The sequence below is a fragment of the Cyprinus carpio genome, chromosome B23 (assembly GCF_018340385.1).
Source record: "Cyprinus carpio isolate SPL01 chromosome B23, ASM1834038v1, whole genome shotgun sequence".
Lineage (NCBI taxonomy): Eukaryota > Metazoa > Chordata > Actinopteri > Cypriniformes > Cyprinidae > Cyprinus > Cyprinus carpio.
In genome coordinates, this window is record NC_056619.1 from 2,148,773 (window position 1) to 2,171,054 (window position 22,282).

The window sequence follows — 22,282 nt, forward strand, 5'->3', positions numbered from 1 at the left end:
GAATTGGAATTGTCAATGATTGTTCTTTTGTTCTAATGTTGAAAGCTGTTCGAGCTGCTAGTTAGTGGGCTTGCTTCTGACTTATGGCGCTAGGATTTGATTTACATCATCCTGTTGTCTTGAGCCTTTCTGTGGAATTCGGCTCCTCATGTTTTAACCATGCTCCCGATCAAATCTTTAATTTGTCTGATTCGGGTCTGATACCCTACACCACTATATGTCCACACATGTAGTAGAATGACAATAAAACGACTTGACTTGATATGGAATACTCTGAGTCAGATAAGTAAATTATCATAAGACCAGGAGCAGAGTGCTACACGGGTGTCTTTATATAGCCACTGGTGCTCATTGGATGTGATGGAGGTAAACATCAAATTATGTGGACTAAATACTTCCAAGGTACTCACGTGGTAAGATAAAAAGCCTTTAATATACTGGGCTTAAATCATTACAACTTGTTAAAAGTAGATCTACACGTTTCGGCAAAACAGCCTTCTTCAGGACACACATCTATTGCTCAAACAGGTATTTTTAAAGTAGTGTTAATGAATCAAAGACAGCTGGTTAATATGTGGGTGTGGCTACGACTAGCCTCTTGTTACAAAAAAAATTAAAGGGGAGGGAGAAATACTAAAGTCAAAAAAATATATAAATAATTAAGTGAAAAAAAAGTTAAAGGGGGGTGGGAAAAAAAATAAAAAAACATGGTTATACATATAACAGTATAGATATAAAATTGTGCAGCATCAGTATTGCACATTACAAAAATGGTAACAAATCAATTTCTTCATTAACTCCTGGGGACTTAGTCACCCGGAGCGTATGAATCCAAAAAGTCTCTCTTGTTGTAGGAGCTGTTTCTGTCTATTTGCACCTCTTATCAAACATGGGATAGATTCAATTCCAATCACTTTAAGAGAACTCTCATTGACATGACCCACTTCATTATAAAGCCTCGCCATAGGGTACAACATATTTTTCACACAAATAGCATATTTGTGTTCAGCCACTCTTAAATGCAATTTCCTCATTGTTTGACCTACACAGAAATATCCACACTCACATTCTAGCCTATAGACTACATGTGAGGAATTGCAATTAATAAAAGATTTGACTGAGTAAACTTTCCCAGAAGAAACATCAGTAAAACTGTTAGTTCTCACCATATTATCACAATGTTTTACACCCGCCCACATCTAAAATTCCCTACTAGAGATCCAAGCCACATTATCTTCTCAAGGGCAGTAATATAGCTGCGAACTACCTTATTTCGTATAGTTGGTGAACGTCTATAACTAACCATAGGTTTTTCTTGAAAAATTGTCCTAAGGGTGCTGTCACTTTCGATAATGTTCCAATTGGAATTTATTATATGCTTAATTTGTGTTGCTTCATGGCTGTAAGTTGTTGAAAAGAACACCCGATCATAATCAGAGCATTGTTGCACTTTTTTCTTCTTACACAATAGTTGTTTTCTATCTATTAATTTAACTTTCTCTGTGGCCCTGGTAAAAACTTTAGAGTCATAACCCCTCTGTCGGAATCTACTGGTCATGTCCTGTAATTGAGTTTCATAATCGACTTCTCGATCACAAAAAATGTTTCAATCTTTGAAACTGGCCATGAGGTATGTTTTCAATCAGCCAGGGTGGGTGATAACTGTTAGCTCTAAGAATCGTGTTTCGATTAGTTGGTTTCCTATAGATCGAAGTATGTAGCTCACCATTGGCCTCCTTAGTTATTTTCAGATCAAGAAAATTTATTTTAGACACTGAATATTCAAGGCTCAATTTCAAATGTACATTTGTGCCATTGATATACTGGTGAAACCTGTGCAATTCTGATTCTGAACTAGACCAAATCATCAGGACATCATCAATGTATCTACCCCATATAACAATCTTTCTTCCCACAGTCCTAAAAATAGATTGGCATAGTTGGGAGCGAAACTAGCACCCATTGCAATACCTTTCATCTATTTGTAGAAGAAATCTTGAAATAAAAATACATTGTTATTAAGAGTCCACTCCATCAATTGCAAAATAAAATTAGTAGGTGGTACATTATCTGGAGATCTATCACTCAAAAAAAGTTCAACAGCTTCAAGACCCTCCACATGATTGATATTAGTGTAAAGGGATTCAACATCCATGGTCACAAAAAGACTCACCTGCATTTTTTAAATCATTGATCTTATTGAGCACATGAGTACTATCTTGAATATAAGACGGTAGCATGCTCACATAGGGTTTTATAATAAAGTTAACATACTGTGATGCCGGTTCTGTCAATGATCCAATCCCACTAATAATGGGTCTACCTGGCGGAGTCTCTAAATTCTTGTGAATCTTAGGCAACATGTAAAATGATGGAACACAAGGGTCTTTGCAAAGTAAGAAGTCATATTCCTTTTGGGATATCCAATTATTGTCTTTCGCTGTAAATAGAAGATCTGTCAATTGAATCGTCATGGACGCCAAAGGATTAGCAGTTAAGGCTAAATAATACTCAGGATTGGCAAGTTGTTAAAGTCCTTCCTGAATATATTGCTCTCTCCCCCAAACAACAACAGCGCCTCCTTTATCCGCCGGTTTCACAATGATTTCCTTGTTTTCAGATAACCACTTCAATGCTGCAGATTCGTTCTTTGTAAGTTTATGATTTTTCGGTTTTCTCTGATTAGCAAACAGACAGTCATTGTTGTATGTAACTTTGTTGATATATGTATTGAGTGTTGAATTAGAACTCCTGGGAAAAAAAGTGGACTTGGTTTTAAAAGGAGTCACTCGTGTCAAATCTGTAGGACACACTTTACAATTCAGAATCAGAATTCCACAGGTTTCACCAGTATATCAATAGCACAAATTATAAATTTGAAATTGAGCCTTGAATATTCAGTGTCTAAAATCAATTTTCTTGATCTGAAAATAACTAAGGAGGCCAATGGTGAGCTACATACTTCGATCTTCAGGAAACCAACTGATTGAAACACGATTCTTAGAGTTAACAGTTATCACCCACCCAGGCTGATTGAAAACATACCTCATGGCCAGTTTCACAGATTGAAACATATTTGTGATCGAGAAAACGATTATGAAAATCAATTACAGGACATGACCAGTGTAAGAAGAAAAAAGTGCAACAATGCTCTGATTATAATCGGGTGTTCTTTTCAACAACTTACAGCCGTGAAGCAACGCAAATTAAGCGATAATAAATTCCAATTGGAACATTATCAAAAGTGACAGCGCCCTTAGGACAATTTTTCCAAGAAAAACCTATGGTTAGTTATAGACGTTCACCAACTATACAAAATAAGGTAGTTCGTAGCTATCGTCCTGCCCCTGAGAAGATAACGTGGCTTGGATCTCTAGTAGGGAATTTTAGATGTGTTTAGATGTAAACATTGTGATAATATGGTGAGAACTAATAGTTTTACTGATGTTTCTTCTGGGAAAGTTTTTTTTTTACTCAATCAAGTTTTTTATTAATTGCAATTCCTCGAATGCAGTCTATAGGCTAGAATGTGAGTGTGTATATTTCTATGTAGGTCAAACAAAGAGGGTTGAACACAAATATGCTATTTGTGTGAAAAATATGTTGTACCATATGGCGAGGCATTATAATGAGGTGGGTCATGTCAATGAGAGTTCTCTTAAAGTGACTGGAATTGAATCTATCCCATGTTCGATAAGAGGTTCGTTTACAAGACGACCACTGGCACGGCACCAACATACCTAAGCTCACTAGTTCAATCTTATGTGCCCTCCAGAAGTTTTGCGCTCTGGAAGTGAACGGTGCTTTGTGGTGCCATCCCAAAGAGGTTCAAAATCAGTCTCACGGACCTTTTCCTGGACTGTGACCGGCTGGTGGAATGACCCCCCAATCTCAATTCGAACAGCTGAGTCTTTACTCATTTCATTTCTTGTCTAGCATATTCTTAAAAAAACCCTGGCTACGTGTTCTGTACTAGACTAACTGAGACTTGTCATGGCACTTGTATACTGTTGTTGTTCTCTTGTTGGTCAGATTGCTTCTATTGTTCTCATTTGTAAGTCGCTTTGGATAAAAGCGTCTGCTAAATGATTAAATGTAAATGTAATGTGAGGTGGAAATAGACAGAAACAGCTCCTACAACGAGAGACATTTTGGATTCATACGCTCCGGGTGACTAAGTCCCCAGGAATTAATGAAGAAATTGATTTTTTACCATTTTTGTAATTTGCAGTATTGATGCTGCACAATTTTATATCTATACTGTTATATGTATAAGTGTGTTTTTTTCCGACTTTATTATTTCTCCCTCCCCTTTAATTTTTAATTTTTATTTTTTTTGTAACAAGAGGCTAGTCTTAGCCACACCCACATATTAAGCAGTTGTTTTTGATTCATTAATTAACACTAGTTTTAAAAATACCTGTTTGAGCAATTGATGTGTTGAAAGCTGTAAGAAGGCTGTTTTGTCGAAACACGTAGATCTACTTTTAACAAGTAATAATGATTTAAGCCCAGTTTATTAAAGGCTTTTTATCCTACCACTTGAGTGCCTTGGAAGTATTTTGCCCACATAAGCAAATTATTATGTTTTGACGTCACTACAGGGAGATAACCTGATTTATTAATAAAGTCATGTAAGCGTTGTTTACTTGCGTTGTCAGGTTACTGATTTGCATGTAAACTGGGAAAACTGGTTATTGTAATAAGCTGTTATTTGTGAGTTTTCAGCTTACTGGTGTGCATACAAACGTGCTGAATTAGAGGCTTGTGCTAAAGTTATGCATCCCATGTAAACCGCCTTTATGTCGGAGTGGTACCACTGCTATTTATAATTATTATATTTATACTTATATTATATTACCATGCTCCAGACAAAAAAATAAAAAAAATAAAAAAATAAAAAAATAAAAGAAATAATAAAAAAGTAAAGTAAAATAAATAATTTAAGGAGCCACTGGCTCCTATCCTGTTAGAAAAAAATCCTGTAGAATTTACAGTAACTTACCTGCAGCAGTTTGCCAGTACCTTACTGTAATTTAAATTTACAGCAAAAATATTGTATTAATATTTACAGGACCATTAATCTGGCTGTAAATGTATTTACAGTATAGTCAATGGTGGAAATGGCCAAAATTCACTGGGGGGACTCTAGCTTGGAAAGGAGGAGGGGATAATAATGGTAATTTTAGATGACCTTTCAGATGTATTTAATTATAAAACCCTTTATAATCTATAATAACATTAAACATTTCATATTCTCTCTAAAACATCTTAGATATTAAGACAGGCACCTGCAATTTTAGCCAAATTAAAGATACATTGTATGTGCATTTGCATATGTTATAATGTAAGCAACGTTAATGACCCCTTTTGTTTAATAAAAAAAAAAAAAAAAAAAAAGATTAGTGAAATGAAAGAATGATTTAATAAGAAAAAAATGAGAATGCTTATTAATGGTCTCTAACTGGCCTGTTTAGCTGAGCCCTCAAAACACTTCTAAATTAGGTGTACAGTATTGCATGATTTGTAGATATTTAATAGTTTACACTTTGCATAAACGTTTGCAATTAGTTTTAAAATGTAACTTTACATTCTTAAGGACTCTACGCCACTTACATGTCTTTTCAGGAGTACTCGTGATCTGATCATTGACAGAAATTTAACCTTACCATTATAAGACGATATTTGACTCAAAGTTTTTTTTTTTTTTTTGTAACTTTTGTAATTCCTCTAACTTTAATAAATGTATGTCATCTTTTGTGCCAAAAAAAAAAAATAATAATAATAATAATAATAATAATAATATTGTATATATATATATATATATATATATATATATATATATATATATATATATATATATATATATATATATATATTAGTGGTGGGCCGTTATCGGCGTTAATGTGCTGCGTTTAACGTGAGACTCTTTTTGGGCGATTAAAAAAAATATTGCGTTAATCTATTCTCAAAGTTGGGTTGGGAGCTGGGTCCTATACTACACAAGCTATGATGACTTTCACCGTGATAGTTTAGGGCGGATGTATACCTAGACGAATTGCACTGTAGGGGGCGAGAACGAGACTTCGAACCTGTGTGTATGCCTTCTGTGAAATTACCAAGCTTCCCCCTCCAAAAAAACCTCGACAAGACTCACGCCTGTTTCACACATACTCCATCTGCAGTGCGTATGCTGTCCGTGTGCGTTACGTATGTGGTGCAGAAGCAGCACGGACTCATTGTGCTTTCACACAGGACGCGTTTGCAGTCCGCTACTGATCCGCGGCTGTTTAGTCCACAAACACAACCTTTGTTCATCATTCTATATTTCAAACCATGTTAAAAAAAATTGTGACTCTTATCACAGAACAGTAACAGTCTTTCATAATCATGGACATTAGTTTAAACTTAATAAATATAAACAACATATTATGCATGCATTTGATTTCTAGGTTTTTATAATAAGCTGCTCAAGCAAGCGGCAAAACATTTAAACACAACAATTAGCCTACTTTTCTTGTTGGGATATCGCAAATATTTCAAATTAAAGCACCACTGACAGAAACAGTCGACTCTCGTGCCTTTTGCATTTAAATCTTTATATCAAGCAATCGCACGGTTCTTAATGAACTTTGTTTTTCTGCTTCCATAAAAGTGCATAGGCCTATATCATGTTGCCTCGTTTAGCTAAGGTGCTCTTTTTCTTGTTTTAAACCTAACCAAAAACCCATGTGTTGCGTGTGAAACACAGTAGGCTTTAATTAGTATACATTTATTGTGAAATTATTGCATTTCCGTGTCAATCCATGTTAATTTTTACCGCGAACAATGCGCTGTCATTTTAATTCAGCGCATGCAGCACCGCAAAATAGACTCGGTACGTGAATGATCGCTGCACTGCTGCAGACGCACCGCTCCTGGAACGCACTGAAGGACCGCAACCACGTGAACGCTGGAATCCGTTAACATGGGTGCGTAAAAAATGCAACGCATTCGCACTGCAGACGGAGTATGTGTGAAACAGGCGCAAGGTTGTTTGCACCTTGTGCAATGCGGAATTATTTTACTGTAGGAGTTCTTCCAGTCTCAAGTACAGTAACCACCTAAACGCAAAGCATCCCTTAGCTAATGCGGATGATGCCAGGCCAAGCAATGTAGCGCAGGGAAGAATCATCGTCAAACTACTATGTTTGAGTGCAGTACAGCTCAATCAGTAGGCTACTAACAAGTACATCTTATTGAACATAATTTGAATGCCTTCAGCAGAATTCAAATGAGCCATTTTAATCAAGATTAATCTAGATTAATTCCAAGATTACAGTGAGATTAATCTAGATTAAAAAAATTAATCTATGCCCACCACTAATATATATATATAAATTTTTTTTATAGAAACATTTTAATTAAACAATAAATTCAATTAAAACCATTTAATTCCAATCAGGAAGAATAAGTTACTAGTCCAATGAAACAATTCAACCTTTGCCATGGCACAGAAGAGCACAAATGTAAATATAAAATATAATGTTTTGAATATAGAAATATTGAAATAACTCAATTTTTAAAAATAAAACTGAAACTGCCAGTAGGTGGCATAAATAATAGGTTACCCCACAAAATTTATTTATTTTTCTTTCGACTCTTTCTTCACGTTTCCAAGTAATTTAAAAAGAGTCTAAAAAAAGTTCCATGTTACATAGAATTAAGTGTATTCTGAAAGAGGGCTTGTAGTAGGTGGGCCATTGCACTAGAGGCAGGGGTCTCCAACCCTTGCTTTCCTGCGGAGGGCTACTGTCCGAAGATTTCGCTCCAACCCCAATAAAAAAAACACACCTGAACCAGCTATCACAAAGTGTTGTCGGGATACTGCTAATTACAGAAACAGCGTGTGTGGAAAGCAGGGTTGGAACTGAAAAGTTATTGCAGGATGTGGTAGCTCTCAGGGCGCAGGGGTTGGCAAGATTTCCCTTAAGCCACTAGACGTGATGAGGAAGATGTTTTTCACGGGTCAAAAAAGGCAAATAAAAGTCATTAATCATTAGTGGGGGAATACTTGAAAGGACATTTATAAATGGCTTTTAGACTGTTTGTTCGGTTTAAATGATTGTGAGGTGTTCAAATGATTATTTTATTTGTAATTCTTTTCGGATTACACATCTCCAGCTGAGTAACAACAGTCGAAATTCACGAAGCTTCATTATATCGATGGGATGTGTAAAACAAGACAGAGTTTGAAAAAAAAAATTTATTTACAACAAAACAAAAAAAATATATTTCCGGTTTTTGTTAAATTTTGATAGGATTTTTTTCCGGGTTGAGCTGTTATCAAATGGGGTTTATGATTGTGTTTTACTTCACACCATTTTTATTTATTGTGGAAAAGGGAAATTCAAAATGGATTGTTTTCTCTAAAAAAAATATAACACTAAGTACAGTGGTTAAAAAAAAAAAAAAAAAACATAATTTCTACATTAATGGAGGGACTGGTTAATTCATTATTGATTGGTTATTCCATCTGAGTTATTCTGTCTGTTTCATTAGAAAGTTTTTACTTTCTGATTTCTCTTTGTTAGGCTATATATATATATATATTAACTAATTATATAATAAAATATATATATTTTATATATAATATTCTATATATATATAGATATATATTATATAATTATATAATGGATTAAAGTGAAAAACTTAAAGGGGTTGAGTGGAAAAAAACAACAAGTGTCGGTTTTAACAACACAAGCACAACATTGTAAAGTTATATCAGTCTTTTTATTTTTTTCTCTCTTTGCTGTTTATTGAAAAGTTGTCAAAAAAGGGTAATATAGATAGAGAAAAAATGAGTCCAACGTACTTAACACTAGCTGACTAAATGGAACCATTACAATTTTAAAGCGTGAGTTGAACTTTATGTATGGCATTGACCTGTTATGCGTTATGAAGTTATACTTCATGTTACCTGAAAAGGGTAATGAGTTTAATTACTTAACCTTGTATGAAAAAAAAGGTTTTTTAAACAAAAAAGGGGCACAAAAGTTCATCTTAAAAAGAAAGCGGCAAGGTAACGCTGCAGGGAACACTAAGTGTGTCTTTTCTCATCATGTAAGTTAACTCATCTCATACTTTATTTGGTTGGGGACCGGTAAAAAAACATGTAGCTTCATAACGCAAACTGTTATATAGTAGTAAAACTTTACAAAACGAGTGTTTATATACGGCCTTAGGAGTTTTCTAGTGAATTCATAAATAATTCAGTCCAAAAATCGCAAGAATGTTCATTTTTAAACACTTACACATGTAAAAGTTATATCCAAGGTGTATGTGGAAGTTGCTCAAAAGTGTAATGTTCAGAACTTAGAACATTGGTCAAAGGTATTACAATAGCTGACTTAATGGACATACATTTCAAAAAAATGAGTTAATTTATGTATGCATGACCTTTTACAGCGTTATGAGTTATACTTACCTGTTACCTTGGAAAAGGTAAATCGAGTTATATGTCTTATCCCATAAAAAAGGGAACATTGAAAACGGTTTGTTCTAAAAAAGTTAAAAAAGGGCAAAGTCATTAAAAAGAAAGCGCAAGAACGCTGCAGACACTAATGTGTGTTTTCTCATCATTTTAGTTACTATATCTCATACTTCTTTGTTGAGACCGGTAACATTTGCTCATAACAGCAACTGTTCAAACCTGTAGTAACATTTACAAAAGAGTTTAATATTACAGCATTTTAAACCAATTCATGAACAAATTCAGTCATAAGAACACATTTTTAAAACTTACAAATTCAAAACACTCTCCCGGGTAGTATGTGTTTGCTCATAGTAGCAACTGTTCAAACCTGTAGTAACATTTATACACAAGGTAGAAATACTCAGAACTAATTTTAATAAAATAACAACGTTACAATAAAATATATACACATTTAGGAAAAGGGTATTATAGTTTTATTGGTTTTATTTCAATAAAGTTATTACATTGCAAAATTTAAAAACGGTCAATATGACTGCCTTGGTAGTTTTCTAGTGTCTTAAGGGATAATTTTCTCCCAAAAAAGGAAAATTACCCCCGATTTACTCGTACCCTCAAGCCATCCTTGTGTATATGGCTTTCTTCTTTCAGATGAAAGACAGTCCCAGTGTATAACAAAATGTTAACTTGGCATTCTTCCAAAAAAATATTTTAACCTAAAAAGCAACAAAGCTCCCTTCAAACTGGTTGTATTTAAAATACAAATCGTGTCTAATCCCTGGCTATCTGTAATAGAAGCCAGACATTTAAAACCAGAATATAATTGTAATTTTCAGTTCACATGTGTTTCATGGCCATCCTTTCTGGATTATAAGCTGCCGCCATTCAAAATGAGTTTTTTAATTATTCCCTTGCCTATGAAAAAAGGCTATAAAAATACCTCCATTCAACATGATTTGAACAATGCGGAATAATGTAGCCTATGGAGTCTTCGGTTTGAACAGAGCATCCATTTAACGTTGTTTTTGTAATGTATGTGTACCCCCTCGTGTTGTAACAAACTTAATTTAACAACATTACCCGACAAAACGAAGGTCGTTTTCCCTTCAGCCTATGGATCGTTACTAACGACATTACATTTCTCATCGTTACTGAAACAATAAAGATTGTAATAAGTAAGGGAAAAGAAGGGGCACGTCAATAACTACATCGTTAAAATTCCGTTTTACTGTTGCTAAAGTAACGAACTCCGCTTAATTAACCTACAACTAATCATTAAATTAAAATTAAATGTAAATTACTCATGAGCCTAACAGAAGCACAAATTAAGATATATTGGTGGGCAAACAGAATACAGTGATGTCAACCGTGGTTTTGATAAGGCAGTTTATTGATGAAACAGAATGCGTTGGTGAACTCATGCAATCTAGCAGGACCTAATACCACAAAATAATTCTATTGATTCAAGCATTTAACATTGATGAATTAATTAAATGTCAGTACTAAAACAAGACTGCCACAAATTATAGCGATCACGAGTGAAGTTCGGGTACAGTAAAGTGGAATAGTATACAACGCGCCCATCAGTTATATTCAGGTCTATAGTGCCACCTGCTGGCACAGTTTTGTAAATTCTTAGAGAAAATTAAGTCGTTATAACGGGAAAACGAACTTCGTTAGTCGAGGGATAACGAGAAGAAATAAGTCGTTATAACGAGGCAGGGGAAAAAAACGAAAAACTTGTTATGTCGAGATAAACGAGAAAAAAAGTTAAGTCGTTATAACGAAGGGGAAAAACCGATTTCGTTTATGTCGAGATAAACGAAGCAAACAGGTAAAAAAGTGTTCTTAACGAGAGACAAACAAAAAAAGAAAAAAAAATATAAGCATGCGGGCGGCCGCTTAAGGAACGTTCGTAAGTAGCCGGGGGGGACCAAACTCATGTGTTTACCAGAACAGGGGACAGAATGGACGCTGGAACAGTCTTGGGAATTGTCCGCAAAAAAAAAAACCTTTCTCCGTAGCACTTTCCAAATTAAGCAAAAAAACATTATCAGAAAAAAACTAAACGGTTGTCTGGAATCCAGGCGCTAAGTAAGGTTGAATGGTGGTGAACACTGGCTGGTGAATTTTGGTCATTTTTTAACCCAACAAAAAAAATTAGGAACTGCAAGCTGTAAAAGCTAAATCGTTACACATGTGAGAGCCCATTAACAGTCACCTTTAAAACGTTGTTAAAATTCATTGTATTGGAAGGGGATCTTTACGGTAGAGATCCACCCACCGGCCCACAAAAGCGAATCCAGCGGGCTGGGTCAAAGGTTTAATGCGTATTTGGTCTTTTCATTGTTACTTGTGCTTTCTGAATTTATCAGGAGTTAGTTTTTAATTTTAGTCTAGCTTCTTGTGTTCAATCTGACTCCAATTTCATCGTGATCAGTAGTAATTGGGGCAAATATTTCTATCAAAAAAAAGCAGCATCACAGATAATCGATTGTTTATTAATTTAGATATTTGAGTATTGCTAGGAAAAAAATCCCTTACTTTCAAATTATTTTTGTTTCATTAGGGATCAGGTATACGCACAAGAATTACACTCAGCTGGATAGTGAACCCCCACGGACACAAACTCATCAGTTCCGAACTTACTCCAGAGGGATGCAGAGTGGTTAATAATACCTTTAAATATGAAAGCTCTACCACCCTGCATTGCTCAGCAATCGAAAGAACCACTAACAAAAATGTTTTTTTTTCCCTATAACCACAGAGTGACTACACCGTGTTAAGCCCGTGGCGGAACAGTCAGAAATTTGAAGCACCTAAAATGGGGTGTTCCCCCATGGTTTATCCATCGGTGCTTCAAGTATGATCTCTGTCCCTGGGATGCCGAAATTTGCGGAAATACCACTACATATTAATCTACTTGTGAAAAAAAATTTCATGAAGATATCAGAATAAATCAAATTTAACAATTTATTATTTGTCAGGTAAAAAATTGTATCATGCCAATTACATTAAATGTAACAATTAGAAGCCATTAAGAAAAGATAATGCAATTGTGAATCACATTGTAAGTCGGGTGCAATCCCGCCTCCTGTACCATAGACACTTGTAGCCATATGGGAAAAAAAAACAGCCAAGAGCTTCCACCAGGAGACAAACAAATTTAACATTAGTCACGGTGGGTGTCACAGTGGGAGGTCTAATTTAAGGGACACATGGTCTAAAATGCATAGGCAAAAGGCTCAGGTGCTTTAAGAGAATAAACTTAAAACTGAGGCTTATGTGCACATGTAGGTAGCACAAACAACTATTACAGTGGTGCTCTATTGGGCACAATGTGTTTAACACAGTTAAATTTTTAAAATCATACCTGACAGCAGAGAGGACACAGAAGCAATCGGTGGAATTCTGGGTCCAGAGAGCTTTAACACTACTGCGGGGTTGTTTTTCTGACTCACAGAATCCCCACGCGCAGGTGTTTTGTCACTTCGTTATAGACTCCATACCAGGACAACAAAAAAGAAAAAATGGCTTCAAAAAATTCAGTTGTAAAAACATAAAGTGGACCTTTTTTGGTGTGTTAAGTTCTCATGTCCCCGCCAAAGTCACCACCTGGCTTGGAGGGATAATTTAGATAGAAAACGAACTCCTAAAGGGGAAACCACCCCCATCCTCAGCAGAATTCAATTCTCACAAAAGTTTCAAGTCGTTAATATAATCAAGTGGTGTACTGGGAAAATTGAGGGGTCCAATTTACAAATCGCACAAAAGACCTTTCAAAAAATTGACACCAAGCAGGACAAGTTTACGGGGTCATGAATCCTGAAAAGATGCTAGAAAAGTTTTATGTGAGCATGAAGCAACTTTTTAGATTGCCTGGCACCATGTGCCGCCCAGGGGGAAAGGAATGGGTGAAAGGGACTGAAGACAAAAATTGTATTACTGTTCGTCCAGATCTGGCTTAAATCTGTTGTCTTGTGGCGGGCCATTTGCCTTGTTTGAGGGTTTGCTGGACGTGTTTGGGGCTTCCCACACCGAGGAGAATCAAAAGCCCATTTGTTTTGTTGCGATTTTGCATTTGCGAGATTTCCATGAATGGCTTATGGGGTGTCACCAAAGAATCATTTATAAGGAAATATAATTAACACTACCTTTCAGTACCAAGCAAGATCCAGCCTTCGCACTCTACAAGGAAGTGAAAAAAGCCTGGTCTCGGCATCTGCCAGAGTTTGTTCGTGGTCCTAAACCAGTGCATAAAAACTGAACAAAAAACAAACAAGAAAAGAAACAAACAACACACCCACACACACACACAACACCACAAAGGTTTCCATTTTTTTCTTCTTTTTATTCTGGTATTTGGGGCGGAGGGGCGCGGAGGGACCTACTCTCCCATATGCCTAATGGGTTTTTATTTACTGTACCACACTGTGTTATTCTATAGCCCCTACAACCAAAAAACCATACACTTAAAAAACATAATACAATGAATCACAGAAACCATTTCTGCTAATTTCAAGGATGTTCATAACCACTCCATTCTGTGGTGGTTTAATAAGCTTGTCAATTATCAATTTATATAATATATGAAATACAAAAATAAAAAATAGAATAAATAAAATAAATAATTTAAAAATACATAAAAAAAATAATAAATTAAATATACATTCCGATTGAAAGGACAGAACAGCTTGCAAGGCCTCTCGCCGTGTCAAACACTCTGCCCCTCTCTGTCAGTGTTTTTGAGGATTGTTACAACTAGTTCGTTTTACTCAAAACCTGCATAATTAGAGATCTTTGAAGAAGATACAATGATAAATTCCTTTATTTTGCGTTCCTTGCTTACGCCGGGGCGACTTCCTTTTGTCCCTAATCTGAAGGTCAAGATCAAAGCCCAGGTCTAGTTCCTTGACATTGAGCGGCATTAAAGAAATCTCTTCATGGAATTGAAAAGAAAAAGGGTTAAACCTGCCTTAAAGATACTGAAGATTTTTACGGGTAGGAGAGGTATGCCTATTAATGATCGTGAGTTGTGCACTGGAATGGTAAATCATCATTAATTCTATGGACTTCAACATGACTCAGTGTCTGCAACGAGACCGGTCCATTACTTGGCGATAACAAATAGGCAATCTCCTTTCTCTTTTACAGATTACAAAAACTGGTACAAATCTTTCCTCTTTTTGCGATAGTTTCAGTATGGTTGGACCAGTTCAACACAATTCATAGTTTGCTCCAGTTTAGCAGATGTTAGAGTTGAGGGCTGGCTATCATCCACACTTACTGCCTGTTTGGGTTTAGCAGGTTTTCTAAGTCGAGACATTGTATAATTACATGGTTTAAGATGTTACCAGCCCTGTTCGTCAACTAAAACACAATGCCAACTTGAAGTACGTAAAACCAACACAATCTAACTCTCACCTCTTCTGTTTTGTCACTTAAAAATAATGTTTGGGATTCCTTCTGGGTGACTGGGGACAAAATTTCTGAACATTGCCGGCCTTGGTTGGTTTTAAAAAAACACAACTATTGATTGGAAATCCCACAATCACCCTTTACGGGTCACTATTTTCCTTGTGGTAAGAACATGTTCTTAGATTCGGTGTCAAAAAGTTCGTAAAAACATACAGGACGTTTTGACAATAAAAAATAAATAAATAAAATAGTCCTGCAGAATTATTTATTTGCTATCAAATTACCCCCCCCCCCCCATATATACAAAATGAATAAACCTCTGGCTTTGGAAAACAAAAAAAAAAAAAAACAAAAGTTTCCTGCAATACTATTGGGTTTGAAAGGGAAGTCTACTTTGAGGTAAATCTTATGTTTACATATTGGAAGGTTGTTCATTGGCAGGTTTTACCCACACCAATTCTCGTTAATTTTTGCATACTCAAAGTCATTCATCTAAAACAAACATTATCAATTTTCATTGGCGAGGGCAATTTCTGATGACAGGGCTTCCCGTCTTTTTAGATCTTTACCTAAGACTAAAAAAACCAGAATGGTGAAAGTGCACATTTAAATCAAAAAGCAGCGTGCTAAGCGGTTTTGTACACTGGCATGGAGGGTGATATTCAGCCAGATTCTTGTGGTTTTCACCACCACACCATATTAAGCGATTGGGGGAACTCTTTGTTGCCAGACAGTTGATAGACCAGATCAAACAAAGCCCATTGATTTTTTCCCATTTTCACCAACAAAGCTGAATAAGTTGATAAGTGTACAGCATCATTAAAATTTTCCAAAATGGTACACATCTCAGGTGTGATCACCACAACAAAACCACTTGGACGTTTGTACGGTCATTTCTTTTGTATCGTCAAGCAGTTTATGCTACAAATGGTGAGGAGTCAAAAGGAATGCCTTGCATCCCTTAACAAAAAAAAATGCTGGAATACAGGGATGGCTTCAACTTGGCTTGCCATTTTTGAAGAGAAACGGGGAAAAGATGGAAGGCCAGCACTCAATAGGCTTGGCATTAGTTGATGTCTTTTGGTGCGCAGTTTTTCTGGCACCACTGGTTAAAAATATGTATGGCTTCACTTTCCAAAATCATAAAAACAACCGCCATTAGGTCTTATCAGTGGGGTCCGAATTTAAGTGCGAGTTCAGGGTAGTGAAGGCTTTAAAGTAATGATGTTTTGGGTTTAAGTGGTACATCTGGGAAAAAACAAGGCAGCGTGTAATTGTCAGGGGACATTTCAAACTAGGTTATGTTTGATTCATTGATGGATTTTTTTGTGCCAACATCATTTCAACCAAGGTCCCACAACTTCAAGCATAACTGCCAAATTTATTCATCATAAGTGGATTTTATTTGATCCCCAATTAGTAATGGAAGACTTGACTTGAGACTTGAACAGGACTTGAACAGACTTGATGTAGCATGAACAGACTAGGGGAGACTCATCACTGACAGCAGATACATACATTAATACACGACAAAGAAACAATGGGAACATGAAGGCTATTTATATCAAACACCTATGGGTCACCATGACCGGAATCAAACCAATGAGCAAACAAAACGCAGACACAAGACTTAGGACAACCAATGAGAACATGACACATGAACCAAGGGAACCAATCAGAACATAACACATAAGGTGCGTTCGATTTTATGCAGCACTCGCGCAGACCGAATCGCAATCTGACCTCGAACAAGCAGTGCATGCTGGTTAGGAATTTTGTCCGACTTGAGACCGGCGCTGACAGTCACACATGACTGTCACGTGGGTTGGCATCAAAAAAGTTCACCCGCGGAGAATTTCGAGAGGAGCAGCCGGCTGAATAGAGCCTCCGTCAGGTTTCTTCCAGGGCGGACTGCAGGAGCGCCTGATGGACGGGACCCACAGCTGGTTTCAACGAATTGCCAGCATTCACTGCAATCGCAACAAACCATCACATGTGTTGTAAAATTCAAATTAAGGCCCAAACTCTGGTTTTTAGAATGGTTTACCCAGCTTTTCGAAATGTAACTGTACTTGAATTTCCACGGTTTATCATACAAAAAAACCATGATAAACAAAGCAATATGATATCACCCCCCACTTTATTAGTAACTGTTTAAAATTAAGTTTAATATTGATACGTTGCAACTTATTTCTTGAAAAGATGGCGCTGTATTAAGCAGTATATAAAAAGTGTTTGTTTTCTCATGAAAACGTGTTTTGAAACGTCTGCGTATTTGACAATATCCCAATTAATTGTCACTTCAATCTGTGATAAAGTATGGAATTATAATTTGCTAAAAAAAAAAAAAATTAACTATAAACTGAACGTAACTTTTTCAGAAACTATCAAAAAATTATGCAAATTACCAAAAGGAAGGGGAAACACAATGGAAAAATTAAAAAATGGAAAAAAACTCAGTCGCACAAAAGTAACAGGTCTCAATATGATTTCAATTTTCTGTGTTGATGGTTTTTCAAAGATTTCGGTTTCCCATAATCGTGGAATTTTGCAATGCTTATGGCCACGATTTTCGCTCGTGTCGCAGGAGTTTTTTCATTTTGTTTTGGAAATTGTGTCCACAGGGCGGTGCAGAGCTTGCTCCAGGGAATGGCAAGAAAAGATGGTTGATGGTGAGGAAACATTCTGCCCCGCTTTTAGTGAGACTAAGACTTTTGGACAATGGGGCATAGGTGGGTCAAAGAAGGAGCAGGCAAAAGATTTTCCATTTCTCTCCCAAGGGAAAAAGCGTCAAAGGGGACAAGGGGACTTTTGAAAAAAAAATTCTGCAGGAAGTACAATGATTGGACAGCCAGAAGGAGACTGGTGCAAAAGTTATTTTTCTCTGATGAAGCTCCCTTCCAACTGTTGGGGGGGGGACATCTGGAAAATCTATTGTTTGGAGAAGAAAAGGTAAACGCTACCACGAGGTCCTGTGACGTGCCAACAGTGAAGCATCCTGAGACCATACATGTGTGGGGTTGCTTTTCACCCAAGGGAGTGGGCTCTCTCATAATTCTGCCCAAAAACACTTTCATGAATAAAGAATGGTATCAAAAGCGTCCGCAAGAGAGAGACTTCTTCCAACGATCGATGAGCAATCTGGTGATGATCCGTGCATTTCCAGCATGATGAAGCATCATGTCACAAAGCAAGAGTGATAAAAGAAGTGGCTGAAGATTACATTGTTATTTTGGATCTGTAGCCAAAGCAACTCCCGGATCCTCAATCCCATAGAGAACCTGGCGGTCAGTCCTCAAAAGCGGTGGACAAGCGGAACCCCACAAATTGTAATCAACTCCGAGAACTAATAAGGCAAGAATGGATTGCCATCAGTCAAGATTTGGCCCAGAAGCTAATATCCAGCATGCCAGAACTATTTTTCAGAGGTTATGAAGAACAAGGGACAAAACTGTAAATATTGACTCATTATATTTTTTTTAATAAAAGCCTTTAAAACTTAGGATATGCTTATCGTTGTTTTCCAGTATATGTGAAAAAATAATCTACAAATACTGAAGCAGCAAACTTTAAAACACAAAATTTATGTCACTGCCAAAACATTTGGCCACCACTGTAGAGGGTGGGACGAGGGGGATAAAACAACCAACACAGACCTACAATAAACTTATTATACAGACAAATGAATATTAAAAATATATTTAAAACAGAAAGAATAAAGGCATAGTTACTTTGTTTACTTTTTTGTTTTAAGGTCATGTTTACAGAGATGAACTGACAGCGCGGAACCTCTTTCATGAGATTTTTAATTCTCCGCTGTAATACCACCTCATGCATAACACAGCACAGTGATTAGATCATAAGAGTTAATTCTAATGACTTATACTGAGAAATACTCAGAAAACTGATGACATAGATGTGTACTCTCCAGCCACGGCAGCCAATAACCACACATGTAATTTTTTCAAGATCGTAGGTTCAATTTAGCCTTTAGAACCAGAAGAATGAAATTGCTCCAAAAATGAAAAAAATAACCACTTTTTTCTTTAATAATAGACATACAGTTAGGTGGCCATCCAACAACGTTGGTTCTTCCGCCGCTCATATTGCCGCCGCCGCGTCTGCAAAGTGCATTTGCAGCTTTTTGACGGCTGAGTCGCTACTTTAATCTGAAGTTTTCAAACAAAGGCATCAAAGCACATTTTTTGGCGAATAGGTACGTCAGCTTTAACCTCACCGAAGTGTTATATTTTTACTGCAGTGGGGGAAAATGAAAGAAAAAATATTTAATATTCACAGATGAAAGTTTAGCCCTTATGAAGATATGTGCGTTTCTTAGAAGCGAATTCAAGCAGGATAAATATCAAGCCAATGAGCCTGTGCTTATATTTTCTCTACACCATATTTTAGGCTACATTCTGTGACAATTTATATTTCACACTCTAAAAAGATATTGTATGGACGCTTAACAAAATAAAACGGCAGACGCCCACTCCAAGGCCCAGTTCCTGATTGGCCTCAAACCTCCCCCACGCCAGTTTGGAGACACGCTGCCGAGCAGAGTATGAGCAGTGCAGTGTTATTCTGACTGGAGCAAGGAGCGGGATTTTTTCAAAAGTCGGAGGTCGCGGGTTTCACTTGCTCCAAGAGTGCTCCACCACCGCCTCCATCACGAATACAATTCATGCCAACAGCCCGTAATATAACTGCTGCATATTTAGCAAGAATTCACATGATAAAACATATTTAGCTATAGCTTGATACACATAATCTCTCAGATCAAGAAGACTATAATGACGGCAATAGTCGAGCCGGGATGTTACAGGCTAGTTCTCAAGCGAGTTTGTCTTCCTTTACTGATTATTTTCGAGTTAAAAGCATGATTTAAACAGATGCAGCACATTCTGCGTAATGCGCTGTCGCGAATAATGCATTCAAACAAATGTAATTTTTACAGTGCTACTTCATCTGTAACTGATTTTGGGGAAATCTGTAAGAAATGCATCGATCTGAAGATAAAATAACTGACGAAAACAAAATGTTATATCCATCACAAAACAAAATTTGCACAGCAGAAAGCAGCAATTATACCTTTAATGCTGATAAATGTTATTGGTTTTGGTAGGAAAAAAGTTTGCACACACCTCTAGCCTAATCCCTTTGAAACTCTCCTGGTATTGGTGGTGAAGTTATTTATTTAGGTTAATTTTGATTTATGCATGTGTTATAGGCGACGGTATGAACATAATGATTTCAACGTCTGAGCAACGGATGAGGGGACAAGTGGCTCTGGAGCATGAACACGAGACAGTGATGTATTAAATGCTTCGAGCGAGCGCGGGAAAAGGGCTTGCTGCTCCACTCTCACATACTCTGCTGCCGAAGTGAGAGATGTTTCCGCCTCTACCTAGATGAACAAGACCGCCTGGTGTAGACAACGCATAGACAGTGTCTCGCTATAGTTACAACAAGAATTGATATAAGAAATAAAATATACAGATACATTAATCCTAGCGTGCATAAGGAGACTGAAAATATAGATCTACAAACAATCAGGGATACCCTTTGCTCTGATCCGACCGCCATGACCCTGAGACTCATATTCTGTAGCTGTGCCAGTTTTAATCTGAACAGCTCGTAAGGCCGATGTGATGGTGTATGATGGCTGATTAACTGTTAAAAAAAGAATAAATAAATAAATATAAAGGTCTTTCCAGCATTAAGGTAATAATGATTAGCGAAGGCTACTGCTTTTTTAAAACATCTTGTTTCAGTTATAAATTTGACTGGTAAATGATAGCAAGAATTATATTAAAACTTGTTTTGAACAATTTTTTTGTCATTTGAATATTGATTTTGCTAGGCAAAAAAAAAAAAATCGATTTAAATCAGAATCTGATTTTTTGTGAAAAAAAAAAAAATCCGATTTTTTTTTTAGGCCATCGCCTTCCATCCCCTAAGGCAAACAAGTTTTTTTGTTTTGTTTTTTTTAGTTAAGGCAACTTCCTCTGAAATTAATTTTATAATAACTAAATCACATGTATTGGCACTAGACAGTAGTCAACATCTAGTGTATGATCAAACCGTTCTTTAAAGTTGTTTTTACAACCAATATGTCCTAAAACCTTTTTCTGCAAGTTTGAAACCCCTATAAGACACCTGTCCATATGAACCGACCAAGAGATTCACACCTTATCTCGCCTACCCACAAGCTATACATAACTACCCCCAAAACCCCCAACCCCCTCCAGCTGAACTGAACTCGGTCTGTTTTTGGCCGTGAGGAATGGTGTGTTGTCATGTTACTGGATTGAAACATGCCTGCACTCACAGCAGCCCTACTCTTTTTATTCATTACCATGGACGTTTCCGCAAAATATAATAAAATCAATAAAAAATAAAATATAAACCTGTAGAACTATGTGAGGCGTTTAATAGCTTTAAAAAATAAAATAAGTGTTTGCTTCGTGTTTTTTCCGAAATGGAAAACGAATACAGCTCGAAAAAATGCTATGATGAAAAGGTCATGCCCCCCCCCCTAACTTATTTATTCATATAAATAATTTAAGCAATTAAAACCATTTTTATACTAGTTTCAACTTGAATTTCAATACTATTAAACTGACTTTGAAATCTTAAGAAGTTTATAAGTTGGAATGGTAAAATGTCCACAGTTGAGCATCGCGGGAGGCAGCTTGAGCGCGTGGAGTGAATGCGCATGCACAAGTCATTTTCAGATGCAATGGAAAAATAAAGCTGGATAAAATTATAGCTTCACGAAACTTGTAAATAGCTAACAACATAGCCTAGATTAGTCTATACTCTGTTCCTAAGTATATAATGTAAATTTGTTAACCCACAATAACACATTTTAACCGATTAATCACCTGTTTTCGTTTGCTGCATTTTTTTTAAACACGCTAAAAAATAAATTACATTTGTGAGAGTTGCATTTTATTACATTCAGAAATAATAACGGCAGGGCAAATAATGCTATAGGCTAATGTACCAACAGGATATTTTTAGTTCCCTTCACTTTACAACAAATCCTTTAAATTCAACAAATTTATCAGAACAGAACAAGAATTACAAATATATAATTCTGATGGATAAATATAATTGCAGTATATAATAATATAGGCTTATAAACAACAACAACAACAACAACAAATATAAATAATAAAAGGAAAATCATAATGAGCAAAAATATGCCAAAGTGGACTGCTGCTCGCGCCACATGGCTCGGTGAAGGACTGCTGTTTCCAATGAAAATGTGCACGCGAGGCACCAGCGCGATCAAAGTCACAATTCACAACTTTTGGTCACGCAGTAAAGGCATAATTCAAAAATGCAAAGTGTTAGCAGTTTGAAAAATCAAGAATAATAACAGAG